Source organism: Chaetura pelagica, unplaced genomic scaffold (genome assembly GCF_000747805.2).
Source record: "Chaetura pelagica isolate M959 unplaced genomic scaffold, ChaPel_1.0 scaffold300, whole genome shotgun sequence".
NCBI classification, from domain to species: domain Eukaryota; kingdom Metazoa; phylum Chordata; class Aves; order Apodiformes; family Apodidae; genus Chaetura; species Chaetura pelagica.
In genome coordinates this window covers 2,363,358-2,377,931 of record NW_009951945.1, presented here as the reverse complement: position 1 = coordinate 2,377,931, position 14,574 = coordinate 2,363,358, and the positions used below count along the sequence as shown (strand labels likewise).

Genomic DNA, 14,574 nt, shown 5'->3' with positions numbered 1-14,574 from the left:
GGTCCCTTCCACTTCTCTTTCCATGTCTCCTCCTTCCAGGTTGGGATGCAAGACTGAGTCTCCCGGCTGGAAGCAAAGCACAAAGCACAGGTGAAGCCAAAGGAGAAGGAGCTGGCTGGAGAACGTACCTGTGTAGGGGTGAGAAGACTCAACGACAGACAGCGAATAACTTTTTGGGAATCACTATGAACTGGGGAGAGTTTGCCACACAGGATTCCCAAGGGACTCACCCCTTCCTGGCAGAGTTTGATGCTCTGGTTCGAGTGGGTCTGGAAAATTTGTTGCTACCAACAGGAGGAACTAGAGAGAGAGTCTTTAAGACCCCGGAGGACCCGGGGTCAGGATTCCCACCCACTTCCTGCCATAGTCTGTGAGAGCTGGGAGCCCAGCTCGTTTTTCCTGCATTCTCCTCAGCTTCCCACATGTCCTGCAGAATCCAAGTCCATCGGGTGCTGGGAAGAGCCATGGACCCCTCTCCTGAGCCGGCCATGCCCTGGGGACCCTTGCCCACCCGTTTCTGCCATCGTGGAGATCAGGTGTTGTATCTATGTGTATAGAAGTGTTTGTTCCTCATCCCACATGTCACCCCCTTTCCATGTTCCAGGAAACCTGTTCCAATTTTAAGTCTCTCAGTGCCCTTTTATCTTCCTTGGGAGGGTGTGGAGGGGTAAGAGAGCAGTTCCATGCTCTGGTTTGTGGCTGGACCTGACAGCCCCCCCAGACATGGAGTCATTTGCCTGTTCCCTGGCTGATCCAATCGTTTCTCTCTTCCCACTAGACTGTGGGTTCCATGGGGTTTTGTAGATCCCACTTGAATTGTAGGAATTATTCCCTGGACTATTTCTGCAATAAAGTAGGGTCCAGAAGACAGACCCTCAGCAATCCTAAATCTAGGAATTATCTCTTTCATTAGAACTCTTAAGAACTTCTCTGGCCTGATTGGTGTGGCAAGGAGAAGCTTCTGGCCATCCTGGAAAGGTATCTGCTAGAACAAGCAAGTCCTGCTTCTGGTTGTGTCTTGGTAATGCAGAAAAGTCCATTGCCAGTCTTGCCCTGGAGTGATTCCTCTTTTGACATCTCCTGCTGGGGGTTTCCTTGGTATTTTAGTGTTATTTGCACAAGAGGTTTCACATATTTTCACTAGGATGTCTGCATTGGTTTGCATGTTTGACTCTGAGTGCTGATGAGGGTCTGCACCCAGGTGAGATTCTTCCTGTAACTTGTTAAGAAGGGCTTCCATCATCTTGGAGGTGGTAAGAACCTGTTTGTTTGCAGTAACCCACCATCCTTCCTGACCTTCTGAACACTTGGGTGCCTCTGCCAGTTGGTCCTCCTTTTCTGTGTATTGAGGTGGCTTCATATTTGCTTCCCTTCTAGGCCTTTGTGGGCCCCAAGGAATTGTTCCTGCAGCACAGATCCATGCCAGCTTTTCTGTTCCTTTGGACACCGCCCCCCCCCCAGGCCCTTTCTGATGCACTTTACAGTGCATCCCCTCTTCTGGCTCAAGGACCACCTGTAGCAGTGTCATGGTTACTGGTCTGTGCCTGATGGGTTTTCCCTGGGAGCTTAGAAGCTCAGAAGCTTTCCTGCATTCAGGAGTCCATTCTAGAAGATATCCTGGGCCTTTCTTGGCATCATGTAGGTGTTTAGCTAACCAACTAGAATTTGGTATCTGTGGTAGACACCACTCGAGAATCCTCTTAACCCTTGTTCAGACTTGGGCACGTGGCCTCTGCCATCAGTCTCCATCTCTCCTTGTCCTTTTACAGCCTCAAAGCTCAAATTCTGGCCCGTTTCCATAACCACCTGTGCTTTTTATTTTTCTTCTGGAAGTCCTGGATCCATCCTGCCAATCCCAGGAAGTTCAGCAGACAGGAGAGTGGCTTTTAAACACTCCTCTTCCCAGTCAGCACCAATCAGTGTGTCATCCATGTGCTGCAGCAGCATGAGGTGTTGGTTGGTACCACAGTTCCAGCTCCTTTGCTAGTACCTTACCAAGGTGTTCCTGAATCTTGGCAGAACCACTGCCCCACACCACTGGAATTTTCTCCTCCTTGTCAGATTTTTCCAGTCAAATACAAAAATCCTTTGACTTGCTTCATCTGCTGGGACACAGAAGAAAGGGTCCTTCAAATCCAGAACTGGAAGATCAACATTTGGGTTGGGTCTAGATGAGAATAGTGTGCAGGGATTGAGAACAACAGGATACACATCCACAGTTCTCTGATTGATGTATCTTAGATCTGGAACCAGCCTGTACTCCTGGGTTTTTTATTGGGAATATGGGGGTGTTCAGTTCAAATCAACATTCATTCTTTTAATCTGTATTTTTTTAAAAGGTGTCAGTTAAAATATTTCAACCTTTAGTCTTCTGACTTTGTTAAGACACTGCTTTTTTTTTTCTTACCAGATGAGCTCCAGACTTCAACTCTGCCTTGGCTGGTGTCACATCTGTTGCTCTTTCTTCAAAGCCCAAACCAGAGGGATCACAGCATCGATGATCACCTCTGGAATGTCATTCCCTAAAGGCAAAGCTGTGCCTTCCACGCCATCTCCTGGGCAATATGGAGCTGCACAGAATTCTCAGGAAAAGGTACTTGAGCATTTCATTTGCACAACGAATCACATCCAGATAAGGGTAGGGGACACTCTGGCATGGAGAGGAATTAATGAGTTAGTTTCTTATTTCCAGTTGTGCCCTACATTGGTTTCAGGAATGGCTTTAGATCCTGCTTGCCAGCTGCCACAACCATCAGTACTGAAATCGTGCTCAAAAGTCCTTTACAACTCGTGGGCACTGAAGGGGCAGCTCCACTATGAAAACATCTCTAGTTTCATTCCTTGGCTTGATGGGAACCAGAGGGTCAGCTGAGGAAACATTCATAATCTCCTCTATCAATCCAAATCTGTTGGTTTTTTTTTTCCCCAGCAGGATCAAATCCCCACCAGCTCCCAGATTTTCCTTCCTCTTGACACTCCTATTGTTTTTCCAGTGCCCCTCCTTCCAGCAGATTGCACATGGATTTTGCCCTAATGGGACCCAATCTTGTTGGTCCCTGACATTGCTCTTATTTATAGCAGCAGCTAGTGAAGAACCCAGGAATTTCATCCTTCCCTGTTTTTCTCTCTTTTCTCTCCCACCTTGGTTTTCATACACCTTCTAAGCTCTTCCTATCAGCTGTGAGATCCCCACCCCCCCCAGCTCCATCTACCTTCTGTAATTTTTCTGATGTGCAGGGCTGAATGTCTTAGAAACAACATGTTAAAGAGCACTTGGTTGTTCTTTTGCCTCGAGGTCCATCTAGATCAGTCCATTTCCCAGCAGTCTCACATAGTTTCTAATGAAAGGCTGAGGGTTGTTCTTCTGGTCCCTGCATAACATCAAAGAACTCTGACAAGTTTTTTTTTGTTTCTGGGCCCCATGTTCAATTCTGTATCATATTAACTACTGATACTGGTTAAACCTCTGTTAGGATCCCATCCTGGGTCTTCCCTGGGGAGAAGCTGATTTGGGTCCTTTCTTTCTCCAGAACAACTCTCCTCAGTAGTGAGAAGAGTTTCTAAAATGACCTGGATATCCCCCCACTTTGGTTTATGTATCATGATGATTATTTTGAATAGCCCATCATACATTCCCTCTGGGTTGTCTGTTTCCCAGCCCCCCCTTTCATTCCCCTCATAGAGTGGAGGTGTTTTTCTAGGAGCATTGCAGGGTGGTGTTGGTACCAATAATGTCACATCTACCTCATCCTCTTCCCCTCCTACCATCTTACAACCACCATTACTCTTAGTACTTGATCCCACACCCACTTTTACACCACATTTCTTCTGAAGATCTGCCCTTCTCTACAAAATCATAAAGGCATCCACATGCATCACTTCACCCCACTTACCCTTTGGGCAGCACAACTGCAAAATAGTCTGAGATTTCAAGCATCCATTTTGTGGCCACATCTCCCCATCATCGAGCTCATCATTGGGCCACCATTGATTACAGAACATTTTCATTTTGTCTTTTCTCATGGGGTCACCCCTGAATCCTTGCCAATTTTTCAGGCTGCATCTGGGAGGAGGTTTCCCACTGGAAGGAGTCATTCCCATGTTGTTGCCTGAAGAGAATTTTCTTCACCACAGTTTCAAGCACTCGGCTCCAACCCCCTGTTGGCAAAGGACCCCTCCCTTGGAGGGAAAGGGTGAAACCTCCCTAGTTGGTTTGAAGCTGCTACTTCATGTCTTGGTGACTTAAGCAGAGCAGATGCCACCAGATTGACTACTTACAGCAGATGTTCCTCCCCCTCACAAGCAAATATCAGTGCTGCACCAGGGAGGAGCTGCCCGAGTTCCCTGATCAACCAAGGTCAGTGGGTGCTGGAGCCCTGGGGGTCCAGTCCAGACCACCAGCAGGAGAAGTGGGATGACCCAGGCAAGGCTGTACAGCTGTGCCCTCTGGGTCTCCAAAAATCATTGTCCCAAAGCAGGGCCCCTCCACCCAGTGTGCAGTGGTCCAGTCTGCACACAGAGTGGAGGTGTTTGTCGTGCAGGGGGTGCTGGGTGGTAAGCCCAGAGCTGGCACTTCTTCCCCAGAACTCAGGGTCTCTTTTATGCACCCCCAAATGCACAGTGAGCCCATCTCTAAGCACACTGATGCTGTTTGTCCACACGACTGGGTAACTAGTTCTTCCCTTCCACTTCAAGTGGCAACACTTCTGCTTTTCACTAGGCAAGCTCAGAGGGTTGGGGGGCTTTGGTGAGCAGGAGGTCCTCCCAGCCTACGGGAGGGCATTTTACTCTGTTAATGAGGTGAGTTCACAGGAAGTTCAATTAGTCAGCATTTTCTAATACCTGTTTTACTTCATGTTCAAGGCTACAGACACTAGTGGTTAGTATCTTCCCTTCTACTCCTCTTCCCAGCAAGATAAACTAAGGGAACACTCCCTTCTCTCAGTCCTGCTCGCCTGGTTTTCAAGTGCAAGCTGTTCATTTCTAGGCACATACTTGGGTGCTTTCTCAAATTCTCATGATCTTGAGCCTTTTTGCAAGCTTTGATCTCACTCTGGTGTGCTTCATTGCTCTCCCTTATGTCATTTTCTCCAAATTTGTACTTTTTTAAAGCAGTAGCCCTCGTCACTCGGAGTCACTCGCCACCCAATGGGATCTGGAGGAGCCCCTGAGCCACGCTGGGGTGTTGGCTGATCCAGTCAGGAGCAGCACAGCAACTGGGACAAGGATTTTTATGGCCAGACCCGTGTGGGTGGCCAAAAATGCTGTCTCCAACCTGGCCTCTTCACCTGACAGAGAAGAACCAACAGGCTGAGTCGAGGTATTTGTTTGATTCCAGTTCTGGGCGGGACGGGCTGCTGGGCACCGGGAACACAGCACAGCTGGAGGGGCTGGTGACTCCACCGTGGGTGTAAAGTACCCAGATTTGAACCACAGAGTGACCTCCCTGTTCCAGGCTGTGCTGGGGCCAAGAGGCACCCACAGGTGTACCCAGGCTGGAGGTAGCAGGGGTGCAGCACCCCGGCTCGTTGGTCTAGGGGTATGATTCTCGCTTAGGGTGCGAGAGGTCCCGGGTTCAACTCCCGGACGAGCCCTCCTTTTGGGCACCCACCCCCCTCCCCTGGCTGCTGGTGGGACCCCCTGCCATGCCCAGGGAGGGCAGCAGGGACTGACATGGAGGCCTGGGTGCCTTGAGCTGCCTGTGGGTGTCCCTGTGGGCAGGAGAGGTCCCAGGAGCTGGCAGTGGATGTGTGTGCCCTGAGAGGCTGTTTTTGGGGTGGTTCCAGTGGGGTGAGGGGAGCTGCCCAGGCCCCCACCTCTGCCTGGGCAGGGGGATGTAGCTCAGCGGGAGAGCGCTTGCTTTGCATGTAAGAGGCCCTGGGTTCAACCCCCAGCATCTCCAGCTTTTTGCCTCCTCATCGCTCCTCTCTGCAGCTGTTGGGCTGCCAGAGCCCCTGAAACTTCCCCCCTACCCCCCCAAAGAAAAGCCCTGGGGCTGCCTGTGGGCATGCGTGGCTGGTTCACAGCACCTGCAAATGCTCCCAACCCTTTCTCTCCCCTGCCCTGGACACTTCAGGGCACACAGACACTTTTGTTTCCCTTCCAAAGGTGTCTGTTTTGGTTCTGGGTGAGCAGGCGCAGGGGAGCAGGGCCTTGGGTGCTCAAAAGGAGGACTTATCCAGGAGGTTGAGTCCAGGCTGCTTTCCTGAGTGGGAAGCAGAGTTTATCACCTGTGTCCCGTGGAGGTGGTGGGTTTGAGGAGGCAGCAAAAGGACATGGAGATGCTGGGGGTTGAACCCAGGGCCTCTTACATGCGAAGCAAGCGCTCTCCCGCTGAGCTACATCCCCCTGCACTTGGGGGGGGAGGCTGCCCAGGTGGGGTTTAAGAGCCCCTAACTCTGTGGTGGCAGTGTCTGGGTCTGCAGGGATGCTGTCCTCAAAGGAGGGGCTGTCCCAAAAGAGAGGGCTCATCCCAAAAGGAGGGCTCGTCCGGGAGTTGAACCCGGGACCTCTCGCACCCAAAGCGAGAATCATACCCCTAGACCAACGAGCCGGGGTGCAGGACCCCCTGGCACCCCCTGCCCCTCTGGCCCTGCACTCGGGGGTTACAAATGGGGCTGTGGTTTCCCCCAGTGCACCCACTGCCTGACACTGCCATCAAGCAGCCCCAGGCCAGCCATGCCCTCAGGCAGCCCCAGGGCTTTCTTGGGGTCCTCGGGGACTTTACCAGCCCCACAGCCATCAGGGAGGGGCTTTGGGGAGGCAAAAGGATGTGGAGATTCTGGGGGCTAAACACAGGGCCTCTTAGGTGCAAAGAAGGTTCTCTCCCATCTCCCACTGAGCTGCCTCCCTCTGCACCAGTGGCCCCTTGCTGCTAGCTATTGCTAGACCCTCCTGCCTACAGGGGACATGCCCAACCAGCGTGTGGGAAGGACCCTACTGCCCTGGCTGTCCCTGGGCATGGCAGGGGGTCCCCACCAGCAGCCAAGGAGGTGTTTGGGTGCCCAAAAGGAGGGCTCGTCCGGGAGTTGAACCCGGGACCTCTCGCACCCGAAGCGAGAATCATACCCCTAGACCAACGAGCCAGGGCAGAGTTGTTTTCCTTGCCCCTGACCCTCTGTGCTACCCATCCCCGGCACTGGGCACAGAGGAGTGGCTCTGGGGACACCCCCTCTCCCATCACCCACCCGCTGAAACCCCTCTCACCGGGTCCCAGAGCCAACAATCACCCCTGCCTGATGGGCACCAGTGTGACTTGGGGAGCAGGCACAGGAGCTGTGAGTGTGGGGCTGCTGGCAGATTCCTCGGGGTGGTGTTTTTCCCCAGCCAACCGTAGGGGTCAGCAGGGTGCAGGGGGTCCCAGGGGTGCCATGGAGGGCAGAACCAGGAGGATGGCTCCAGGGCAGGACAAGGGGATTTTGTTTAGATGCAGTCCCCTGGGGTAGGGCTGCCAGTAGCCATGCCAGGGTGGGAGGCTGAGATACAGATCATGGAGATGTGTGGAGGAGCAGGCAGGGGGAGGGTCACACTTCTGTGATTTCCAGGTCATGGAGCCCCCACAGCTAATCTCTGTCTCTCCCAAAGGGTTGCCCTCCCGAGGAGGAGCAGCTGGGAGGAGAAGGGTGTGTAGGAAGGTGGGAGTCTGGGCTCAGGATGAGGCATGATGCTGGTGGAGCTCACTGGGGTGGAAGTCTTGTGAACCCAACAGGCAGCACCAGGAGGGCCAGACCAGGATGCCAGTGCTTTTTGATCTGTGTGCTTCTTCCCCCTGGGACTCACAGGTGGGCAGCCTGTTATTTTGCTGCTTGATGGGATTTTCAGCCCTAGGGAAGAGCTGGAGCCATTGCCTTTCTGGCTCCCCAGGCTGGCGTGGGGCCCTTGCCTGGCTGGGAGGGCACCCTGAGGAACCTTGGTCAGTCTGTGGGTGCCTGGGGTGGGATGTCCTCTCCGTGGTGCCCTCTCAACCCCACCCATTCTCCCACTTTCTCTCCCTTCCCTAAAGCCCGAGAGCAGGCTGCCTCTGCTTTGGTGGAAAATGGCTTTGCAAGGCTTTGGGGAGGAGAATAGTTTTTTTTATTATTGGAAATCAGGCCCCTCTCAGTCTGCCATTCCTGCAGGCTCCCAGCTCCAGGGTCTCTGTCTCTCCACCTCGTTGGCTCCAGGAATTGTGTTGCCAAGCACTCTGGCCAGGAGTCCTTGCCCCAGCGAGAAGGACACTCAGCCTGTTGAGGCCAGCTCACCTTCCTGGCCTTGCTCACAGCTTGGCCTCCAGGCACTGAGGTAGGATAAACCTGTTCCAGAACAGCCAAGGCACAGGCAGTCGATCTGTCTCTTCTTTCTGCCCCATTGATAGATCCCAGGATCATCCATCAATTCCAGTGCCTTAATTATGATGAGGTACATCAGCTCAGCAGGGAGCACCTGAGACACACTGGCCTGGGAAGGTGATGGGGGTAGCTCCTTGCTATGGGGGGTCACAGCCCTGGAGGTGTCAGTCTCCTCTTTGGGGTGTGTGTACCCATGGGGACATCCTGGCATCAGTGCCACACGTGGAAAACAATCTCCCTCAGGTTCCTCCGCAGTTTTCTACTTGGAGAAGCCAACAGAAGCAGCTGGCGAGCACCCCACATGGAGGTGGGTACCTGGTGCCCTGGGAATGGATGAGGTGGGGAAGGAAGTTATGGTTGGAGTTGGAACAAGTGGAGAAGCATAGAAAAAGGAAGGCAGGTAGATCTCTTTGTACATATTCCATCCTTTTCATCACTACTGCTGCATCGGAGCTGTGCAGTTCAGCTTCCAACCCTCAAATCTTTATTCCCCCCCCTTTCCCTGCAGCAGGGACAGGGGTTAGTTTAATGGCCAGCCCAGCATTAACCCGGGAGAGGGGAGACGCCTTAGATCGATTGATATCCCTTAGATCGATGATTCTGAGCTCGATTAAGTTTCCTTAGATCGATGGTTCTGAGATCGATTAAGTTTCCTGAGCTCTAATAAGTTTCCTTAGATCGATGATGCGGAAATCGATTAATATTCCTCAAATCGATGATTCGGAAATGGACCGATAATCCTTAGATCGATGATTCGAAAATCGATTACTATTCCTTAAATCTATGATTCAGATCGATGTTTCTGAGATCGATTAAGTTTCCTGAGATCGATGATGCGGAAATCGAGTAATATTCCTTAAATCGATGATTCGGAAATCGACCGATAATCCTTAGATCGATGATTCTGAGATCGATTAAGTTTCCTTAGATCGATGAGTCGAAAATCGATTCATATTCCTTAAATCGATGATTCGGAAATCGATTGATATTCCTTAGATCTGTGATTCTGAGATCGATTAAGTTTCCTTAGATCGATCATTTGAAGATTGATTAATATTCCTCAGATCGATGATTCGGAAATCGACCGATAATCCTTAGATCGATGATTCGGAAATCGACCGATAATCCTTAGATCGATGATTCTGAGATCGATTAAGTTTCCTTAGATCGATCATTTGAAGATTGATTAATATTCCTCAGATCGATGATTCGGAAATCGACTGATATTCCTTAGATCGATGATTCAGAAATTGACTTATATTCCTATTAAGGAGAGTTAATCGATCTCAGAATCATCGATCTAAGGCTTATCAATTGATTTCCGAATCATCGATCTAAGGAATATTATTCAATTTCCGAATCGTCGATTTAAGGCTTATTAATCGATTTCCGAATAATCGATTTAAGGAATATTAATCTATTTCCGAAACGTCTGTTTAAGGCATATCAATCGATCTCAGAATCATCGATCTAAGGAATATCGATTTAAGGGATATTAATCGATTTGCGAATCACCGATCTAAGGAAACTTAACCGATCTCAGAAACATCGATCTAAGGATTATCAATCGACTTCCGAATCATCGATCTAAGGAAACTTAATCGATCTCAGAATAATTGATCTAAGGCATATCAATCGATTTCCGAATCGTCGATCTAAGCAATATCAATCGATCTCCAAATCATCGATTTAAGGAATATCAGTCGATTTCCGAATCATTGATCTGAGGAATATCAGTCGATTTCCGAATCATTGATCTGAGGAATATCAGTCGATTTCCGAATCATTGATCTGAGGAATATCAGTCGATTTCCGAATCATTGATCTGAGGAATATCAGTCGATTTCTGAATCATCGATCTAAGGAAACTTAATCGGTCTCAGCATCATCGATCTGAGGCATATCAGGCGATTTCCATATCAGCGATCTAAGGAAACTTAGTCGATTTCCGAATCATCAATCTAAGGAATATTAATCGATTTCTGCATCATCGAGCTAAGGTTACTTAATCGATCTCAGATCCATCGATGTACGGCATAGCAATCAATTTCCGAGTCATCGATCTAAGGAATAGCAGTTGATCCCTGAATTATTGATCTAAGGAAACATAATCCATTTCAGAATCGTCGATCTAAGGAACGATAATTGATCTCAGAATCATTGATCTAAGGAAACTCAATCGATTTTAAAATCATCAATCTAAGGAATCTCAATTTCAGAATCATCGATCTAAGGAATCTCATTCGATCCCTGAATCGTCTATCTAAAGAACATCAATCAAGCCCAGAAATCATCGATATAAGGAAACTTAATCTCAGACTCATCCAACCTAGGAAACCTCAATAGAGTCCAGAATCATCAATCCCAGGGAAACTCAATCGAGCCCAGAGATCATTGATTCCAGGAACCTCAATGGATGCCAGAACCATTGATCGATCCCAGAACCATCCATCAACCCCAGAATCATCCCTCCAGCTCAGGCTGCTCACACCCACTCCTGCTCCATGAGACCCCCCAGGCTCTGGAGGGCAGGAAAGTAGATAAATGGGGCACATACTCTGTAGAAACCCTTTATTTGTATTCCTGGCTTTGGAGAGATGGGAACAAGGCAGTTCAAAGGGCACAGGAAACAGCCCCAAGGGTGCAGGGATGCTTTAGGTGACCACAGCCCCCCAGATGGGATAATTTTCCTTCCCAACGGTGTTTCTCTTGCCTCATCTTCCTCTTTCTAATCTCTCTTGCCTTGTGGTTCCTTCTACACACACGACAGATGCCTCTTCTTTCTTTTCCAACAGCAGCTGCTGCAAAGGCAGGAGGGCATGGCCAGGACCCACAAACCCTGCTGCTCTGCCTGGAGGACAGAGGGATGTCAGGACAGCCCCCACAGGGAAGCTCTCCACAGCACCACCCAGCCCCTGCCCCTCCTCCACACCTACTCCCTCTCCCCCAGCAGGTGACACACCCTTAACCCTCCCCTAAAATAAACCTCAACTATCAGCTTTTCTCACCCAACTGGTGCTCCGTGTGCCTGCCCAGTTCCAGCAGGTACTGGAGGTGGGCTCCAAGGCAGGCACCCTGGGCAAAGGCAGCTGGGCAAGCCAAGCAGAGGCCAAAGAGGCAGCTCAGCCCTGCTCAGGGGCACTTCAGCTGCTGCCTGCACTGCAGGGTGCCCGGGATGCCAGGGCACTGCGTGGGCCCTGAAGGACAAGGTGGCCCTGGTCCCAAAAGCCCAGGCAGGTTCCTCCTCTCTGCTGGGGGGCAGACACCTGGCCCCACACACGGGTTAGAGGCTTCACTCCATCCTGCAAAGAAAGGAACAAGCTCAGACTCTCCCTCTGCTCGTGGGCACAGAGGGGACCCCCCTCTTACTGCAGTGATTTTAATGGGGCCTAAAGGAGCAGCTCACTTGCTCACTCCCTCACACCAACCAGGACAAGGACACACCAACGGAAGTGCCCAGAAGGGACAGCAAGCTCTGTGCAGCCACACTCTGGGGAGCCATCCCTCATCCCTCCCTCCAAGCAGGAGAGGGGTCCTCAGAGCTGCCCCCCGGGCTGCAGAGAGGCCTGAGGGGCCTCAACACACCAAGGGGCTGCACAGGTGGCCAAGAACCAAATGCTGCATGTCCTGGTTTGAGCCAGGATGAAGCCAGTTTTCCTTCAGTGAGCAGCTCTCTTAACTAATAGCGAGTATTCCAGCTAGTGGACTGATAATGCTGGAATGTTTATGTTCCTGATGAGATCCCAATGTTGCTTTGCTCTGCAGCCCCAGATGCCACAGAAGCAGAAGAGTCACATCTATACTCTCCTGTAGGGAGGGGTGGACTAGATGGGCAGCACCAGTGACCAGAGTATTCCATTCCCTGTACCTACCTAAGCTCGGTGTAAGGTCAGAGATCACAGAAGACGACTTCCTTCCTGCTGCTTCTTTCCTTCTCTTCCATCCACAGCTGGCATCCAGGGAGGACTCCATCCGTCACCATTGATCCCCAGGCTCGTGCATTCCTGACCCTTGTCACTCCACCCTCAGCTCCTGTCTGCTCTGCTGCTCTCTCCAGCAGGGTCCAGGAGCTGCTCACAGCTCAGGAGATGCTGTGGGAATTGCTGGGGGTGGGGGGAAGCAATAGGGTTTTTGCACATTCCTGAACACATTTGCATAGAATTGTACATATTTTCTATTATCATGAGTATGTCATTAAAGCTGTCTAGTTTAATTTTCAATCCAGAAAGTCTCTCTCCCTTCATTATCTCTCTCCTTTGCTACCTGGGTGGGAGGGGGAGTGGATCAGCATTGCTGTTCCTGCTTCAACTGCTGATCTTGAGTCAAACCATGACACTGTGACAGGCCCTGACTCCAGGGGGTCACGCTGGTCAGGCACAAAGCCCAGGTGGGGGCCAGGGAAAGGGCCCTCCCCTGCTTACAGGGGACCTGGGGGTCCAGCGAGCTCCCTTTCCCCCTCAGGTGCCCAGCACAAAGGGCGAGACCACCAGAGGGGCTGGCAATGCTCTTGTGTGACAGCTGAGGAAGGAGCAGCAGCTCCTCTGCCTGGCAGAGAAAGAGACCCCAGCCCCCAGAGGAGGGTCCTTGCCTTCCTGCCCAGTTTTCACACCACGACTCCCAGAGGGAGAACTGCAGAGGCCCCAGCCCTGCAGATGCCCTGGACAACAGGCAACATTCCCCCTCCCTTGGATGGCCGAGCTGTGCTTCTCTGAGCAGTCTCAATGCCTTCTGGCTGTCAACAGACAAGAAGCTCAAGGAACCCAGAGGTTGGGAACCAGCTGAGACCAGCAAGACAAGGAGAAGATCACCATGTGGGTTCATCCAGTGCTGTGCATCCCTCAGCAAGGGCTTCAACCAGAGCACACTGCAGAGAGACCTCCCCAAGACCACCAAAGACACTCCCCCACCCCCCCAAAGACTCTAAGAGACTCAAAGCCTCTTGTAATAAGACTGTAAATATTATCCTCAGCCCCAGGAAATCTGATGCCTGCCTATAGAGCAGGACAACAGGGGCTTTGCCTGGTGCCACGTGCAGCACGTGTGTGCTTAGCTCAGGTGCCCCAGCACCTAACAAGGAACACCTGAAACTTGGAACCAAGTCTCCTTTATACCACAGGACTCTCCCTGGCTGCCTCCAGTGCCCTGGCCCAGCTCCGGGCTCTCTACAGAAGGACTTCCCACCGCCAGGGCTGCCCAGGCAGGAGCACTTCACCCTCCCGGGCTCCCTGCACCGTCCCCCCCACCTCCTGCCCGGCCCCGGGAGCGACGGCTCCTCTGCCTGTCCCAGCACCCGCTCCAGAGGCAGGAGGTGCGGGCAGCCCCCCGGAGCCCCCCAGAGCATCCCCTCCCTTTCCTGCAGCCCCAAAACCCCTCGGAGCCGCTTTTCCCACCGCCCCGGGGCTCCTGCTCCTGCAGGGGCTGGACCCGTCCCCCCTGCCCCTTCCCTTCCCTTCCCTCCCCCGGGTCCTGCCCCTTCCTCTCCCCTGCTTCTCCCTCTTCCCTTGACCCGGTTCCTCTCCCGGTTGTCCCGCTGTCCCCTCACTCACGCACACAACAGCCGCTTCCCCGCAGTTCCCACAGTTGTTCCCGCAGTTCCCGCCCGGGCGGAGCAGCGGGGCAGGAGAGGAGCTGACGGGGAACCCCCCCGCGCTGTAGGAAGCGCTCCCGTTTCCCCAGCGGGGCTTCCCACCGCACAGGGTACACGTGCATCCCTCGGGGCTTCTGCCCGGTGCGTTGTTTTTTTTTTCCCCCCGCGGGGTCAGAGGTTGGAGCTCACGCACCTGGGAAGTGCAGCAGGTGCCTCCAGGACGGCGGGATCTTCCACAGGGAAACCAGGACTCTCTGCCTCTCCTTCTCCTGGATTAGCCTCCCTTCCCTCGCTCTCCTGAAGGGGCGACAAAAGGCATTTTGATTAGTCTTATGGGGCGGGGGGGGGAAGAGAAGATGCACCCTTTTCCCCACAGTGACATCCCAAAACGCAGGAAAAAGAAGCACAGGGTGGCAGCTGATCTGTTCATGGTGTCCCTTTTATTTTTCAAACTGAGTGTAAAAATAATTTATACAAAGATATAAAAACACTCTGCAATAAATAATAACAATAATAATACAATAAATAATAAGTAGCAACAAAAATCTATTGAATTAGAAACAGTGTTTTGAAAACCAGCAAAACAAAGACATCCAATAAATACCTTCATCCCTATTTGAAGAGCATCTTTCAGGAACAGCATTTCTTCACCTCCCCCCC

The 14,574-nt window shown here is 51.7% G+C and overlaps 5 non-coding genes across 5 annotated transcripts; 2 read left to right on the top strand and 3 right to left on the bottom strand.

Moving 5' to 3' along the window:
• The first annotated feature begins 5,522 nt into the window (after positions 1–5,522).
• TRNAP-AGG lies at positions 5,523–5,594 on the top strand. Its single transcript has one exon. It is a non-coding gene; the product is annotated as a tRNA-Pro (tRNA).
• A 236-nt stretch (positions 5,595–5,830) lies between these two features.
• On the top strand, positions 5,831–5,902 carry TRNAA-UGC. The gene has a single exon. It is a non-coding gene; the product is annotated as a tRNA-Ala (tRNA).
• Positions 5,903–6,276: 374 nt separating this feature from the next.
• Positions 6,277–6,348, bottom strand: TRNAA-CGC. The gene has a single exon. It is a non-coding gene; the product is annotated as a tRNA-Ala (tRNA).
• Positions 6,349–6,481: 133 nt separating this feature from the next.
• Positions 6,482–6,553, bottom strand: TRNAP-UGG. The gene has a single exon. It is a non-coding gene; the product is annotated as a tRNA-Pro (tRNA).
• A 460-nt stretch (positions 6,554–7,013) lies between these two features.
• Positions 7,014–7,085, bottom strand: TRNAP-CGG. Its single transcript has one exon. It is a non-coding gene; the product is annotated as a tRNA-Pro (tRNA).
• Between the last annotated feature and the right edge of the window lie 7,489 nt (positions 7,086–14,574).